Here is a 19274-nt window from a genome sequence, read left to right on the forward strand (position 1 = left end):
CTGGTAGGACGCTTCATACATTGATCTCATTTATAATAGCCCATCATACAAAATGTTATTGAGTGTTTGCAATGTAAACCTCTGTAATTGTGTAGCTCACCAAGCAGGAATTAAAGTATTAATTAAGGTAAAGTGCTTGTCCTGCATACAAGATGGCCCATTGAAGGCAAATAAGATATTGTGTAGCATCAAAGGACAAAGGCCCTGTTGACTGCATTCCTAACTCTCTCCAGGAAGGAGAGACCTATTCATGAACTCATCTTATCAGTTTTGCACTCTGGAGTGAAGGGGATAAAAATCCCTGACAAAGATAACCTGGATCTCTTTCATGCTGTCTGAATTCTGAGGGGTAAAGATTCAGAAACACAATCAAAGAGATCCCCATGCTACTTGATACGGGTTGGCCCTGAAAGAAATTTTTAAATTGACAGATTATTACAACTCTGTCACGTTTTACGTCACAGACAAACTCATTTGTGTGTGTGTGTGTAATATATAAAAACCTTTAGTTACTTTATTACAGGATTGGCTATCAGCATTGTCTTTAGGGTGAGATCTAAGGTACATATAAATCTGGGGTAAGTGACTGGTCTCTTGGGACTGGGAGCAACCTGAATATTTTATGATTTTTAGGTTTAAGTGATCATTTATCACATAGTCCAGCTTGCCTGAGTGGCAAGATAGAGTGAAGTGCCCAAGGGGACTGTCTGTGACTCCATGGTAAGACTGTAACAGTGATCCAGGAGTTCACATTTATTACAGAGCTGGTGAAATCTAATTATAGAAGATAAAACCAGTTTGGGGTGTCTGCCCTGCTTTTTGGCAGTCTGTGCTGACGTTGGCACTCTAAGTTGTGAGCCATTCCAGACTGCATGGCAATTGGCATAGCCTTGGCAGGATTCACATGCCACATATCAATTGGGCTTATCATAACACCAGCGCTCTTAATTTAAATTTGATATTGGGAGTTTTTAAGGGATAAAGATTAGTCACAATGAATGAATTACAGTCATAGGAGGGTCTTGACACAAAAGGCCTTGAAAAGATATGTAAAGATAAGGAGATATCCCATACAAAGAGAGCCTCAGATCAGGAACTGAGAGTTTTGCTTACAGGCTTTAGCCAGGTGTCCACGGGGCCTGCTGTCCCAGGCATCACAAGGAACAGGCAGCCCAGAAAGTATGTGGGCACAAGAGAATGATGGCAGAGCTGCAGTGAGACCAAGGCTGAGGAACGAGCTCATCAAAGTCTCACGGAACGTATAGCAGCAGTCAAAGCCAATGCTAAAATTGAGGGAAAAGCCTAACAACACATGGAATAGCTAAAAGAGGAAGAGAGCTCAAACATTGCAGCGCTAAGTACTTGAGCAGGAAATGCAGTAGATCTAGTCTGTGTGAATATAGCCTCCTTCACACAGCACCAGGTAGTGGGAAAAAGCTGGCTCAGTTTACCAAGAGTCTGACTATATAGAGGATTTCCTATCCATCCTTGAGAGACTGTGTGGGATCCACAAGATCCCAGAGATCAAGGGGATGCCAATCCTCTTGATCAGATTAACTGGGAAGACAAGACAAATTTTTAATGACATGGAAGATAGTGATGCTAAAGTGTGTAAGAAATTTTAAGTAAAATGTATTGAAAAGGTTTAAGATTATCCCTGAGTCCTATTAATTGAAGTATAGAAATCTTAAAATGTTTCACAATATCACTCATGTTGAACATGTGCATAAAATGTGTAATTTTATGAAAAAAAATGGATAATAGGGTTGGGGGCTGAAGATAACTATGAAAAACTGTTTGACCTGATGACACAGGAGCAGTTGTCATGGGTGGCCAAAGATGAGGTAAAGGAAGCTATTTGTGACAAAAAACAAAAACAATACCTTCCACAGTTCTGGAAGCTGCAGAAAGTGCTGATGAATATGTTATGTCAAGGGCTTATATGGAGAGGAGGGTGCAAATCTCAAGGGAAGGGAAATCCCCCAGTCATTCCAGTTTAAGAGGCAGGAAGCATCTGGGAAGAAACCTAACCTCTACTTCCCCAAATCCAAAGGAGCTCATATTTTAAAATCTCTTTCCCTAAGGGAAGGCAGGTAGTCTGCCATCACTGTGGGGCTCCCGGCCATATAAAACCAAATTGCCCAAAGCTTAAGGTCACACCATGATCTGCAACCACAACTCCCAATGTTAGTGCCACTTGTTGCCCCATGAGCAGCAGTAGAGGAGGAGGAAGGTAGAGTAGGAGAGGTCTTGAAGAAAAGAGTTGCTTGTGAGAAATGAAGAGTAAGAGGGGGAGGAGAATGGGAAGAAACAGCTATGGAAAGATTAGAGAATAATTGCTAAAGAAGAGAGAGAAACTGGAGAAAGATAAAACCCCCATCCCCAACAGGAGAGCAGACGTGAATGAATTGTTTTGAATGAAGTGAGAGTACCCAGATCTTTCACTCCAAATTTGTACCAAACCTTTGATGAAAGTAAGACATGGTTTGTTAGTTTTGATAAGAAAGCATTGTTCAGCGCTGTGCATTTCCTGTTTGCAGTCACATCAGGCATCAAAGGAGTCAAATACTTCAAGGACAGTCCTTCCCATGGTTTTTCAACCTCAACTAGCAGCAGGGAATATTAGAAATATCATAAGGAGATAGTTCACTGGAGAGAAGAACAACAAAAGAAGTGAAAAAGCTTTGCTATCTGATGCCTGTTCAGTGACCTAGTTGAAAAGAGTTCTTTGTTGAGTTTCTAGTAGACAAGTATCTAAATCACAAAAACACCTCCACAGTTGACACTTGTAGTAGCCTCAGCATAGGGACAAATGAATGAATTAAACTCTTTCCCTTAGAACAGGTCCTTCCAGGTCTAAGATTTTTATGCACATTGATGAGACAGTTGGGGAAGTTCCTATCAGTGCCTTGTCAAGGATGTTTGGGCCCAGTTTGAAAACTCAAATCCCCACCATCCCCCCACAACAAAAAAACAAACAAAAGATATAATCTTCACTAAGTACTTTTAGAAAAGGACCTTCCTAGCCTTCTTTGAAGCTTATTAATTACCTCATCCCAGTCCATCCATCTTGCTTCCAAGTTCTCTATAGAAATAATGTCAGTTCACTTAACCTTTTCTGCCCTATGAACGTTCTTAGATAGATCTCGATTACTTTTAGTTTGCTGAAACTCTTTCATTAGCAGACCTGATTACAGGAAGACAGCAAAAATATGCAGTGTTGTTGGGGAAACTTGCATGTAAAGACTTTTTGTGAATGAATCTAAGGAGATCAATGGGCACCTTCATTTCCAAGTCATTATTAATGTTTTGCTTGTAAAAACTGGCAAAGAGCTCAGTTCTCAAAACTCTGACTTTAAATCTTCAGGTAGTTGCTTGCTAAGTTTCAAGTGTTCCTCTTTAGGCCTGCTGAGACTTTTAAGTTTCTTGCTTTGAAGACTTTTAAGTTTCTTTAAGTTAAATGAAAAAACCTTTCTCCGACTCCATCATACTTACACATCCTATCATCCAACTGTATTAATATTTTGTCTAAGACAGGATTGAAAACCTTGCATTCAAAAACTTTCAGGATTTAATGACCTTTCATCCTTTGAGAGTTTGCTTGGCATTACTTTACCAGCTCATGTCATTTCTTTTTGAAGTGCATGAATATACCTAATGTTTCAGCCTGTGAAGCAGCAGCTTCCTTACATGCAATGATCTCAGAAGACTGTTATTCTGATTAAGTGTCTCAAATGCTACCAAGTTAACCACAAGCCATTTGAATGTCAGGATCTGGACTCTGTAGTTTTTTGCTCACAATGTTAATTTTTGATAGTATACCACATCTCAGCTAAACCAGAAAATACAAAAGCTCTGAAATATTTGTTCACAAGCTATCAGCTTCCACCTTATGTTCTGGCACAATACTGTGTGAAGACTTTGATCTCATCTAAAGTGTTACAAACATGCCCAGACTGATTTCATAGAAGACAGATTGCCTCTACCCTTGTTGACCACTTGTTGTGCTTTGGCATTTTAATGTAATGCTAATGTGCTTTTTCAAACACATACCAAAGTGGAAGTCACGGTATGCAATCTTTGAGCAATTCCAAAAAATAGAACAATTTGGGGAACAACCATCGCAGCAGCTTCTCCAACAAGATTAAGTGAGTGGTCAGCGCATGGTGTGAAAGATGAAAGCAGATTTACCTACTTAATTTGATTTTGAGCACCTTTTTGTCATGACTAGGATGACAGCAATGATACCTAGTAGTCAGAGCAAGAGTCGGGAGACAGGTTGAGTCAGGTACCAGAAGGTCAGACTCCAAGATGGGCCAGAGGACAAAGCAAGAGTCAGGAACCAAGTGGTAGGCAGGGTCAGATTACTGGTAGGTCAGAGTCTGAGACAGGACAGAGGATGAACCAAGACTCAGATATCAGGAGACATGCAGCGTCAGATTACCAGGAGATCAGGGTCATTAACCAGGTTACAGACAGCAATTGAATGTCGAAGTAAAGGACAAACCAGGATTGGAAGCTGGAGTCTAGGATTCATCACAAGTAGGGTCTGGACCAGAAACAGGCAGATGGTTACTCAGATAGCTCCCCTTCTTGGCTTCCTGGTTTTAGTACTTGTATTGGCCAATCAGGGGGCTGTGAGGGGCCGACACTCAGGTCCCGCTGGGCGGTACTTCCTGCCAAATCCAGCCTCACAAGGTCCTCTCATGGGCACTAAGCCTAAGTTTCCCATAACAATGCAGAGGTATCAGTAGCCCAGAACCACCATGATCCAAGGTTACAGCAATGTGGGCTTCTACACTTCATATGCTGCAGCCATGTTAGCTCTGCTGTCATAGTTCTCTCCACTGCAATCAGCCATATCTAAACTGGCATTTGTTTCAGCTTCTCTAAAATAACCTACTTCTTATGGTGTGGGTAAACATTACATCTACAAAGTTCTCAACAATCTGCACATCATCTTTTGAAACCCCGATCAGCCTTAACATCTGAGACATTTGTTCTATTTGGGAGAGGTCTGGAGTGTAATCAAACACAATATAAAAGTATTTAGTTTTTCTTACCTTCTTAAAAAGTCTGTTATACTTTTCTTGTGATCCTACTGATAAATTCATTTTGAATTTGCTTAGATAAGTATGTCATCTTTGCAGTACTGGCCTTATTAGTTTCCATGTTATGTTGCAATACGCTATCATACCTTGCAAACAATCCCAGTAAACACAAAAAAATTACCATTGTGAGGACTGTCTTATTTCTTGTCCAAAACTCTCAAAGCTAAACGTTTCTAACCTAAATACAGCAAAATATTCAAGTAATGATGCAAAATATTGTGCCACATGTCCTGCATCTGACAGCAGGTTTGTATACCTTTGTGAAATGTGTGACTCTTTTCCAGTCAGTCTGCAATTCAGTGAGTATTTCCTTCACGTGTGCCTTCAATCATTTGTGTTGACCTACTCACATGATAAAGTCGAAAAAGTTTGTGAACCCAGTTTTACAGTTCACAAATGACAATGAGGCATTTGGTTGGAAAAGCAAGCAAGTAAAACGGAACAAGTAGGCAAGAGCTGAGCAATACATCAGCCAAGATCACTGGTGTAAGTTGACATTGCAGTTTTGAAAAAAACAGTTATTTTTAAAACTTGCCTTCTTTTGCATTTGCTAGGCAGAAAGCTTTGTTCTAAATTAACAACAAGTCTGTTTTCTACCAAAACCCAGATAACAGACTCTGTCTCTTGTGGCCAAGTAGTTGGACCTTCACGCAGGATAACACAGGAAGAGCCCTGCATGCCTACATAGAGTCCTATAATTTGCCACTCTATTACATGGTAATAAAGATTCTGAGTGTCTTGCAGTTCTCCCACACTTTCTACACTGTTCATATAATGAAATAAAATTACCTGCTCTCATTTACACTGGTATAAATCCAGGGTAATCTTCTTAAAGTCAATGGAATTAGTCTATATTTACAATGGTATAACTAAGGGCACAAATAACCCCATAGTATTTGGATTACTCTGTCTTTACTCTGGAGTAAATGAGAACAGAAATTGGCGCAATACATTGTTTATGTATAATGTATTTAAGTTAATATATAGTATCACAAAGCACTGCAGAGAGACAACCCTAAAATAAATTCCAGTGATTTTGTCAAACAGCTTGTGAACATATTCTATTAGGCCTTAAGAAATAAAGCAGGATCGATCCTTTTATCACTGTTGGTTGACATATTTAATTATAGTATTTTGCATGGTTACTATGGCTTTTCGCCACATATTATTTAATCTAGAGAACTGCATCTTCTTCTGCTTGAATAGTGACAGATTATTGAGTTTTAATAACTAGTGAGGAAGCCGGATTTCAGGTCTTTGCTGAAAAGTTGGCATGATCACAGAGTGAAGGGCGCTGTGTATGAATAAAGTCCTTAAACACATTGATATTGTTATCAAAAACATAAACCAAGGAATATGGAAGTATGCCATTAAATGACAAGTCTTCCAGCATTTTCAACAGACTACAGAATTTTGTTTACAGTCTTAATCTAGTAAAGCTTCTGGTTTTACATGGAACAAGCACTAACAGAAGGTGCAAAAGGGTATGGAAAAAAGACACAGGTTTATGGGGGAGGGTTTGCCCCATTGAGCAGAGGGGCTATCAAAAACTGCAGTTACAGCATTCAATAAGTGCACAAAGTAATACAATATGTAACAATATTTCAGACTGAAGATTATTATCTCAGCTAGTACATTGGTTCTGTTCTGCATGCTTTCAATTTGTCCTTGTCTACATCTATGCAATTCCAATGAGATCTGTAACTACACTGATGTAACAGAGGCAAGATTTGAACCTATGATTTCAGCAGGAAAACTAATGAACTGAAGAGGTGCTTTTAAATCCAAAGTATAATTTGCTGAGTTATAAATGGACTAGTATAATTTATTATAACTCCATTTATACTAGATGTACAGGCATACACTGTCCAAATATAATAATAGTACTACTTGGGATTTATATAATAATGCTTTTCAGCAAAAGCTCTTAAAGTACTTCACCAAGGATCAAAATCCATTTTTTACAGGTGGGAAAACAAAGGCACATAGGGCTAGATTCATAAAAGAATGTAGGTGCCTAACAGCTACTTTAGGCACCTAATCCCAGTGTCAGGCCTCACTGGGATTCACAAAACCACCTCTCAGCTGCTGCTGAACCCTGTAGCTGCCTAAACTTTCACAGTAAAAGTTAGCTCCGTGCCCATGTTTCTTCCTGTGCACTTGGGCAATGGCAACCCCATTCTAGGCTTTTGGATGCCTAAGCCACAGTGTGATGTTCCTCCACCTACTCACCTGTGGAGCCTGATCTGGTAAGTGTGCTCAGGGCTGACCTACCGGATTGGACCCCGTATGTGAACTCACACAAAACTGCTCAGGAGTGGAAGGACAACCTCCTTCACAACTTTTAGCCCAGAAATTAGGGTATTTGTGTTAGAGAGCCCCTCCCCCCCCAATTCAAACCCTCTTCACTGAGAGGGAGAAAGTGTTTCGACATGTAGCTGCCTACTCCCAGAAAAGTGCCCAAACCAGAGGGTTATGAGATATCCTGAGGTGGGGCTTCCTCCATCACTTCTGGTGAAGCTGTTGCACTGTGGCTAAATAATGAAAGAGTCATTGGGCCAGAAAGAGCAAGTACAAGCATGAGTTTGACTACAGCCTGGTGGCGAGAGCACTCATGTGTGACGTAGAGGACCCAGGATCCAGTCGTCCTGCTCCAATGACTTTTTAAATAGTATATCCACAGTAGAAAAGTTTCAACAGGAGAGATTGGGTAAACTGTGTGTCAGAAAATCCCATAGTCCAGCAGCTAGACCATTTACATGAGAGGTGAAAGATCCCTGTGTAAATCCCTTCTCCTCCTCTGGTGTAGGGGGAGATTTTAACTAGGGGAGCGTGTCTCTCAAATCATAAGGACATAAGAATGGTCACAGTGGGTCAGACCAATGGTCCAGTATCCTGCTTTCCAACAGTGGCCAGTGCCAGATGCTTCAGAAGGAATGAACAGAACAGGGCAATTTATTGAGTCATCCATCCCCTGTCATTCAGTTCCAGCTTCTGACAGTACAGCTTCTAGGGAACGTCCCAGAGAACTATCCTAACCACTGGGTTAAAAGTTATGAGGGAGGACTAGTGCCTCCTCCTCACAAAAATAACGGAGGTGCCTAACTTCAAGGGAGGATTTGTAGCTGAGAATCCTAAGGAGAAGGAGGCGCCGAACTCCCTGAAAGGGATGAAGATTAGGACACAGCCCTCACTTTGGCATTGCCCATTGGCTAGCCTAGGTGAGGTGCCCTCTAGTATACTGGCTTTTCTGAATCCTATTCTGAGACACGTGTCTCCTTCCATTCATTGTATAGGAAGCCAGAGCACCCACCTCAGACTTTGTGAATCCCAGTGGTTTTATAGGCACATATAATTTAGGTGTGGGGATGGTCAGCGATGCCACATCTATGCTCCTCTGCGAATCTAGCCCACAGCATTTACAGCCAACATTTTCAAACTTAGGTATCTAAAGTAGGATCCTAAGTCCATACTTAGGCACATTTAGCCTACGTGATTTGCTCAGGATCATATAGTGAGTTAATGGTGGAGGCAGGAATATCCATTAGACTGTCTAGCCCATGGTTCATTATTTTGTATTACACTAGCACCTCAGCCTCCCAACCAAGATCTGGGCTCTGTAGTGCTAAGAATGCACTTAATAATAGACATTCCCCACCCAAAAGTGCATAAAATCTAAGTAGCCAAGACAAACAGTAGGTGAGAGAAAGGAAGTATTATTATTCCCATTTCACAGATAGGAACTGAAGAACAGAGATTAAGGGGCTTTCAAGGTCTCTCAGGTAGGCTGTGACTAAGAAAGGAATTGAACTCAGGTCTTTTCAACCCCAGTCCAGTACCGCAGACGATCTTGCCATTTTGTTAGCATTTCTTTAATTTCTACCTTGCTATTGGAATTCCTCTCTTTCAACTCTACACCGCAACTTTTACACTCACACACACACATGCTTCCCCTCCCCCAAATATCCACATATAACTGGTCACATATATTTTGCCTCTTTCACAATCCTAGGAGAACCTAGGAATCATTCTTGTTGCTTCCTTCTCCCTTTCTGACAATATGAACTGCATTACTTTTAAAGTGTTGTTGAATGGACAGGCTTGGGGTTGCTGCCACTGTAGAAAATACTTCCCAAAAGGTTAACACCTACTTTTTATCAAAGAAAACAGCAATGAAAGATTTGAACGGTTGTTTCTTGAATTACAGCTTTCTGAGATGGCTGAATCACTTAATCCTTCTAATACTGTTCTATTTTAGCTTTTATATAAGCATCTGCTCATTCAAAGTCTGCATCAAACTCCAATCCAAGAACTATTAGAACTGCTTGTAAGACTGATTGACTGAGCTGCTGAGCCCAGGGTAGGAAAATTCAAGAAATAAGCAGCAGAAATACCATTTGAGTCAAGCAAGAATCAACACTTGGTTACTCATATGCTTTGCTATTCCAGATCTTACAGACGATACTTTTCTACTACCAGATTGTTTCTAATATGTATGAATAAAATGGTGTCAAGAAATGTAGCTAGATTGGTGTAATTTTTTTTACGTACTAGGCACATTGATTGAGGCCATCTTAGGGAAAATACTATAATGGTAGTTGTGCCACATGACTTTGAAATCAATTAGACTTGACTGCTTGTCTCATGTGACGCATTTAATGGAACAGATTGATCTGCTTTGTGCATGGTAAGTACTTACAATTAAGATTTGATTTTGTTATGTTACCAGTAGTAAAATAAGAGTGTGAGAGAAAGAGAGCTAGCACTCTCCTATAAAGAATTAAAATAAGGCCATCAGTTCTTTAAAAAGAAACTGCAGTCGTGATATAAAATGGCCTGCAACAAACTGTTTTTATCAGTGTAGATACTTCAAAAATAGAGGGATAGGCGAATAACCAAGGCAGTTAAGAAGAGGTGCAGGTCAAGAGGTCATAGACCAAGCTGTTTTTCTCCTAGCTTAAGGCTCTATCTCTAGTACAACCTGTAATCTCGAATTGTAGTAAATTAATGGTTTCACAGAGTTCACTGATGCATAGTTGGGCAGTTGTAGATTCACAATTATGGTTGACACATGGTGGAGAAAAATGTGTCATGTGGACACAACTCTGTTTATCATAAGGAGGTTGGATGAGAGTGCCACTAAAGGATTACAAAAACCACAGATGCACTGGTACTGTTGGCACAGTTTTTTAACTGGCAAATGCTCAGCCCATTCCCATGTTAGAAAAAAAAATCCATTTAGTAAAAGGGCTTTGATGTTTTAGTAGTTTGTCATTGTTTTAAGTGACAAGACTTTAAGTCCTCCCAACTCACATAGCTTCCAAGTCACTGAGTATAACATAAGTATGCTGGGTAAATTACGTGGCAAACCTTGTTTCTCTTTGTTTCCCGTGTTTTAATACATGGGCTATAGGGTTTGCCTTTCTGTATTTCAGAAGTGATGACACAACAGGGGACAGAGGGACCCATCTTGTAAAGATGTTTTAGATTAATCTACTTTTTATAAATAAACAGACTGAACTCTTTGGAGAGACTAAATAACTGCTGGTGACTCATAATTCAGGTTTTGAATATTGAATCTTACAATTTGAAAACAATTATATTATAAATACAGCATATACTCTCCAATAAAACCATTCATTAGGAACCCATGAAGCAGAAAAAGTAAAACTGGCACAAATGATTAATTTTAAAATAGAACTAGACATCTTGTTTTCTCACTTGAAACAGAACAAAACAACAAATAATTGAAACATGAGTTGAAATTGCAGAATAGTAACCAGTTAACCTAACTGAATATAGGTTGCTCAATTTAAAAAAGGTGGCTTTAGCATTTACTTTGGTACTTAAAAAACACAACTAATAAACACCTGAAATTATCTTCCTACAAGTCAAGTACCACTCACTTTCATGTTGGATGATAGATATGTTATCAAGACCTCTTACTTCCCTAATGTTAATTTTGAAGAGACAAGCAGTTTAAGCACAGATCTGATCTATGAAAAATCTTTTTCTTTAAACGAATAATAGCAATGATTAAAATCATACAAGACAATGTATCAAAATTATAGCAGTACTAATTTATGACAGGTAAGACAAGGAAGAGCTAGTTTCTGGAAACTTAAGCTCTGATATTGCAAGACATTCTTCAGAGACATACCCAACCATCTTTGCAGAGACGTATTGAGTGGAGTTCTGCAGAGCTGCAAGAGTCCACTCACACTTATGTATGGAGGATCAGAGCCTTAGGCAATAAAGTGCAGAATGTGATTAGCTATAGTGGCTAAGAGTCTGATCCAGAGCTGATTAAAGTAAATGGAAAGATTCCCACACACTTCAGTGAGCTTTGGAACAGAAACCAAGTCAAGATATTACAAGGACTATCAATCCTTATCAATTCAGGACATAGGTTGATTGCTTATGGGGATTAGTATTTATTTCCTGTTATTCATCATTGCAAAATTGTATGGACACATTTTAGACTTTCCTAAAAGTTTTCCAAAAACACAACAAATGCACCAAAAATGTCGATATGGTCATGATTGCTTGGCATGCTGATTGTAATATGGGGGGAAAGACCAACTGTTCACTTGCTCTAAATACAAAAGGTAGACTCACTCCTTACATGATACTTGCTTTTGCTTTCTCCTGTATATTAATAATGTCATTAAACTATCATTGTGCAAATATTTAACAGAATATTTTGAACAACAATCTTTAGGATAAATTCAGTTGTGGATAAGCATTCAAGTCAAGTGAAATGGAGCCAGAATAAAATGATGAAAACTTTCACATTAAATCTAGTTTTTTTCCCTTCTGCAACACTAATAAATACCATTATATTATGGAAGCAAAATGTATTGTAAATTGTAAGGCTTTTTGTCTATCTATCCAGAGTTTTAGACCATGATCAGCACTGTAGTAGCCAAACACATGATTTTCTCTTTATAAAAGAGACAGAGAGAAAATTCATCTTGAAGATGAGGCAATTATCCATACAGGAGGTGTTACCAAAGTGATTGGGTTGAGAATACTACTAGAGCTGTGTGGTTTCTGTAAGGAATCTGAGGGCCACAGAAAATTATGGGATCTATTCCATTGATTTCAATGGGAGCTGGATTAGCCCTTAAATAATCATCAACTTCACATTGTCATATAGCTTCCAAGCTCTGAATGAATAAATAGTACTTTGTAGTACTACATCCTATGTATTTTGAATTGAACACAAGTTTCAAATTTAAATGTCAAATGACATCATTTAACAATAGACTAACTAGCAATGGTTGTGCTCCAAGGGCTAGATTCACAAAGGAATTTAGGCACACTGATGCTGAGTATCACCACACCTACCTTTTGGATGCCTAGGAAATCATTATGATTCACAAAGTGTGAGCTAGGCACCTAGGATTCCTGTACAATGACAGGAGGGTGATAGATGCCTTAGACTATGATTCACAATAGTCAGCAGGCTAGGCAGCTCCTCATCCAATCTAGCTAATGGGAGTGGAAAGGTGAGGGGTGGGTCCTAAACTCTAGGGAGTTTGGTTCCTAAATCTGGGATGAAGAGAGGAATCATCCTCAGTTTAGGATTCTCAGATGCACACTCTCTCTTGGCAATAGGCACCTACGCAAGTTTTGCTAGAAGCAATGGATGGGATGAATTCCCTCCTAAATTTTAGCTCAGTGATTAGGGTACTGACTTAGGATGTGGTTTTGGAGCATAGGGACTGGAATCTGGGTCTCCCACATGAATGCTTTAACCACCAGGCTATAGCATTGTTATCATGGTTATGCTTTCTCTCTCTCTTTCACTCTCTCTGTCTGGTTCAATGACTCTTTCAGTATTTATCCAGAGTGCAACATCTTCAGCAGGAGAGACTGTGGGAGCTCTGTATGAGACTAGCCCACTGGTTGGGGCCCTCATCTGAGATGGAGCAGATCACTGTTCAAATATCTTCTCCTTCTCAGCTGGAAAAGGAACTTGAAGTTTCAGTGGGTTTCCTACATTCCAGATGAATATGCTATCCATTGGGCTAAAAGATATGAGGGAAGTCCTCCCCCCCCCCCGGCCATTTTGTGTGAACTCAAGGGCCTGATCCAGTAGATGAGTTCTAAGCACACTTACCAGATCAGGCCCCATAAGAGAGTTAGCTGGAGGAACCAGTATGTGCATTGCTCTGGGGCTTAGGTGTCCAGAGGCCTAGAGTAGCGCTTCAGTGCTCATGCCTATAGGCAGAAACAGAGGGAACTCTTATTGCAAAAATGTAGGCAGTGAGTGAGTTTAGACACCTGCAATCTTGGCAGTGACTGCGTAGAGGTTTTGTGAACCCCAGTGGGGCCTGATTCTGGGATTTAGGTGCAAAAAATGGCAGTTAGGACCCTTAATCCTTTTGTGAATCCAGCTCCAGAATGTTACCTTTCAAGTGCCTTTGTATTTTTATGCATAATTTGGTTATTCTGTGGCTTGTTATTAACAGCAAAACCTCAATGTAGGGCAAAGAAGAAAACACGGTGACACTCACTTATGTGCTTTACTGTAATCCTTCAATGACTGTATAATTGCTGTTTAGTTAATACGCTTAAATGCCAGTGATGAATATGGTTTTATGTATAGCATATTGATGGTAATATCTGGGAAAGATATGCTGCCAAATGAGACACAACCCAAAAGAAACATTGCAGTCCAAATTACACATAAAATAACACATTTTCTCTCTGTGCAATCAAAAATTGTATACCGTGTGGTTATTTTCATCAACACACTTTGGTATTGTAGAATGAAAATAACAAGTTCATTTGATTCATAGCAGATGCTGGTGACATAAACCTACACACCTGTGGAGAGTAGGATGTAGTGATCCTACTGTGATTAAGGAGATGTATTCTTGCTGCTCTGCAATCAGAATGGATTGTTTACCTTTTCTATGAGGTCTGTAATTAATCATCCAGGCGCGATCTGTTTGATATCAAATGGATTTAGCGACCCGCGTTGTTTAAGTAGCATGTAGGCTCATACAATGCCTACTGTGTCTCACATTAAAAGGCACAACCACAGAGCACACTATGGTATTTATTTTCTTGCATAACCTGTTATCTATTTGGACAGAAAATGGCAGTGTTGTGAATAGAAAGAGATAACCATGGAAAGTCTATTTGAAAAATAGATGCTTATGAATTACCATTTCTGTGCTGAATAAGTAATTTTCTTTTACACAATGCCTTTTATGTGTACTGCATTTCGAAGCCCTTTAAATAATAATAAAAAATATGTAACAAAAAAAAAAAAAAAAAAAGGAAAGGAGGTCAAATTCTGCTGTTTGTTGCACTGATATTGTGACAGAGTGGGCTATATCTGGGTCAAATTGTGAGTGAGCTCCATTTTGTATAATAACCTTCAGTTTGGATTAGAACATCTATCTTGTGCTACATGCTGAATTCATGTCTAAACTTGCCCAAGGCAAGTTTATTATGCTGTATTCCAGTCAGTTACCCTGCACAAGAAAGTTGCTTGACATCTCACTGAAGGACAATCTCTGTGAAGCCACCAAGACAATAATCTAAGCCCATTGGCTGATTGTCTCTCAGCTACAAGCCCATGTCCATGGAACAATGGACTTTCTACACAGAAATCTGACTGAGAAACTCCAGGCACTTACCCAGCCTGGACACGTGGCAGAAAAGGACATAGGCAATATTTAAGAAGGGGTGCTCCTCTGTGGAGGTGGTCTGTCCATCACTATATACATGATGATGAGAGGAAAGAGAGAGGACAGAAATAACTCTGCTTACCATGATGGGGCAAGGTCAGACATGGGAAGAGTGCATTTCAGGACTTCTGTTATTTTTCAAAGATCTCTAACTCTTTATAGCTTTTTAAGAGTAAAGCGACTGTTGTTAAGATATTCCTTTGCTAAGTCTGTGTTCCTTGCTTTCTTCCCATGTTGCCTCCCAAGGAGTTCAACTAGAAGCCAGAGTGCTACAGCCATGTGGAATTCAGGGGGGCTATGTGTAAGCAGCTGGGGGCATGGGAGATCTGATGCATTGGTTTGAAAGTCTGGTAGTAGACTTCAAAGTCTGATGTCCCAAGGAAGTGTTCAATTGAGAGGTCTGAATCTGGGAATATGCCTTACATCCCAGAGGTAGGAACAGTGACTAGTCTAAACCCAAACCCAGGCGGTTTGAGAAATTTGTGGTATCAGCAGTTGGGTCCACTTACAGCAGTTTCATGATTGTCCCAAAGGAGGACTGTGCCAGGTTGTAAAAGATATAAATCCAGACTTCAGTGGGACTACATAACTGTAAATGAGAGGCGTATTTGACAAACAGACATTTTGAAGATATGTAACAAAGCAACAAGGAAATGTAACAGCCATTTATTGAAAGGGGTTGGAAAGAGCTGCTGCATGCCCATATGCTATACCAACACTCCTTTGAAGATTTCACCTTATTCTCCAGAATCTAATCTTTCATTTTAAAAGAAAAAGTCGGTCATTAGCTGTTAACATTGTGAAGAAAATCTAAAAAGTGTGAAATAAGTGTAACTGAAGCAAAGATGAATCTACAGAGAGCCTGGAACAAATACTCAGAGAGGTGTGACCCGCTGCATTCATCTCCTGAGATGTTAACTTTCAAGAAGTGATGATAATTTAAAGGTCAATGTTGTTAAGTATTTTATTCTTCATACAAGGAAGGAGAGGGAGTATCACAGATTTACTGTGGGTATCTCATTTTGTTGCTAAAATGGGTGGCTTTTGGAGAGATTATCACTGATCATTTTTCCTCAAATGGGAAGGAGTCAAGACCAAGAGGCCTAGCACAACCCAATGGCACATTCAAGCCCCCTCAGGGATTACATTTGGAGTATCTGCATGATATACTGCAAGTAGCATCTATTTTTTTGCAACTCATAGAGAGAGCTTATTTTGTGGACAGAGCTAGCAAGACTAACAACATTTTTTTCCACCAAGCTGACCCTGTCTATAACGAAAGATTAGGATATAGTAACTGAGCTATCCCTGAGGAGAAGCTACAAAGATCAACATTAAAATGTTGACATTCACTGTTTGACAGTAATTAGAGAGACAGTGCTTTTGCTAGTATTTGCAACTTCAAATGAAAATCTTCAATGTTTTACTGATGACCGCTATAAAATGTTTAGCTAAGTGAAATGAGAGACTTTAACTAGACTTGATATGGTGTTGCTGAAAATGGGCTCCTTGTGGTGGTATTGGTAGCACAAGAGTAGAGAGAGTGGAGCTTTAAAATGCATTTATTTTCTGGAAAACGTTAATGTGAATAAAAATATAATCAATTGCTTCAGATTCCTCATGCTAAAGAGAGAACATTATTCTTCAGAAAGAGTTGTAATTTATAGGAAGAGCCCCAATATCACATCTGAATAGATTATAACAATTATTACATTCATATAATATATCCCACAGTATTTCAACTTTTTTGGGGGGGAGGTAATATTGTACTCCTTAGAATTATAGATGGAGAACATGTTTTGCAACTGGCCCTCCAAAAGACAATGGTAAGTGGGATGGAATTGATGACTTAGTGGTTGGATGAGTCCTGTGTTTAAAAACTTGGAATATTCTCCCTACCACCTCATGTGGACTGGGTAAGAAAGAGGGACCAGCATGATCTCTTCATTTCCTTTCCCCAAAGAGAGGGAGATTTTTCTTTTTCCCACTGCATCGAAGGAAGAGACCTGATTCTCATCTCAATGCAGTTCAGATGCTAGTTTTGTTCACATACTCATGGGTCTTGAGTGGTACCAAGAATTCATGGTGTAGATCATGCTATTCTCTGTCTCCACAGCTTTGCAGGATAGCTGAGCTGTTGCTGTTGCATGGGTGCACCAATCGGAATCCAAGAGGAGTCAGCAGCACCTGCAACTTCTGGTGCAGCAAGGCCATACTTACTTCACCCAACGCAGGGCACTACTTTAAATACATAAGCCCTAGACTGTTTCATATTTCTGTTGTATCCCCTCCACACCCTTTAGAAGGAGTCAGAGCAGCTACCATCTGCAGAAGCTGTGTTAGTGATGCTACATTGGAGATGCATGAGGAAGAAGCTGGGAGAAGATGTGCAGCCAAGGCTTCCATTGCATTCTAATGCTAAATTTAGTGGAAATTGCTAGTGTATGTGCAAAACCCTGCTTTTGTAATGAGTTGTAACTCAATTACTCAAATAACTTTTTATTTATATTTTAATCCAACCTGGAGATTAGTCTTCAGTGAGGACAAGCCACCAAGAAAATATCTTTTAAAAACAGCTTTTCCTAAATTACACTGAAGGAAAAATGGATCCTTTATGCAATTCCTTTAGAGCCAGTGAAGCAATACCAATGATGAACTAAAAACTTTTTTTTTTTACCATTGTCACACAAGGGAGCCCACAACTAAGTGGATATTTCTCTTATGTCTTCACAATAAAGTACCTGCAGGCTGAACCTAGCCTTGAACTTTATATCCAAAAGGAAGAATTCTGCAGAAAGTTACATGCATTTGAAAACAGGTGTTTATAATGGAAGTGTGCTGTAATATTGGTCATGTGAATATGGCATAAAACAGCAAAAGTACAATCTCTTTTCTGTGCTGTTGGACTATTTCTAGCTGGTCATGTGCAGTAAGGTTACCAGGTACCTGCAGGTGCTTGGAAATCAATTGTACAGCAACTGAAATGTCATTTCCAGAATCAATGTTTTCCACCAACACACTGTATGTGATAGTGGCACTCACCATTTAGGAGTAAGAGCAGATAAATGCTTGACAATTTATATACGTGCCTCCAAACAACTCTGAGTCCAGAAATATCCATTTGAACCCCAAGTCAGATCCATTATTAATGTAAAACTTCCACTAAATAGCATTAGCTTCTCAGCTGTTTTCCTAGAACCATAGAAGTTAGAGATCATAAAGACCTATTCAGTCAAGCAGTCCATCTCCCTGCTGCAGGATTGTACCCTGAAGTACATTTTCTGATGTTTTACCAGTGTAATTTTTTAATGTCCAAAGCAAATGGGCTTCCCATTTCCCTCTTGGGATACTACCCACTACCTAATAGATTTCACCAAATGGAAGACATGTATTGCTGATATTTTGTCTAAATGTCCCTATGTTTAAAGCAATCATGACTCCTACAAGAGTAGTAGTGGGAAGAGAAACATTTTTGACTATACAATAGTAAAGTTTTATCATGACACTTCCTTTTCAAATATAGGCAATATTTCAAATAGCACAATAAATTTAAAACTTTGTGCGGTAAATGTGGATTTATTAACGTGAAGCACAGTAGTTATACCCTTTGTACCTCCCCAAATGACTTCTATTCTTTCATGGTAGCTACAACCTCCAGCTACAGTTACTTGTCACCTTTCTCCAGCCTCTTCCCACCCAAAATTTTCTCTTAAACAATCTATACATTTTCAGGGTTTTTCCCCCCATTATATTTAATTTTGGGGAACATTCATATTCTTTAACCTTTTTAAAAAGGTATTTCTTCATATATAACAGGTTTTACCCATTCCGTGATCATTATTTAGGCCCCTTGTAAGTTTCATCAAATTGGTATTTTTAATATAACATTTATATTGATATTTAGCTTTATATTTCCTTACAAATTGTAATTGACTCTATACTCTTGTTCATTTGCCCCTCTCTTGCCTTTCTATCCATATGGAGGTGGTTATTTTAACATCAGCTCTTGAAAAGTCCCTTAGGAAACCACCTTGTCTCCATGTCACTTGCATAAGTCTCTTACGGAGGAATTGTAGTTTCTGCTGAATTATAGTGTATTATAGGATCTTTCTGTTTTCCCATGTTATTATGTACAATTTCCTACATTCACTTAAAAAGTATTAACATGCAAAAGGATTTCTGTTCTATAGATAATTCCACCTGGTTCAGATCTCCTTTCTGAAATGGATGAACAAGTTCTTTACTTGGAAGCTTGGTAGAGCAATTCATTTCTCACAGAGTAAGTGTAGCAACTACCTTTAATACAAGAACTCAGTCAAAACGGAATTAGAGGTGGTTCAGAGATAGACTTTGATAGCTGAGTTAAAGTGGTAACTGAGCTTAAAGGTGAATTGAGGAGGGAGGGGAAATAAATGAAAATACAAAAGAAACTTTTTTGTGCTTTGTTCTTCTTGTT

The sequence above is a fragment of the Emydura macquarii genome, unplaced genomic scaffold (assembly GCF_026122565.2).
Source record: "Emydura macquarii macquarii isolate MOO-44397 ecotype Brisbane River unplaced genomic scaffold, CSIRO-AGI_Emac_v2 contig_2473, whole genome shotgun sequence".
NCBI lineage: Eukaryota > Metazoa > Chordata > Testudines > Chelidae > Emydura > Emydura macquarii.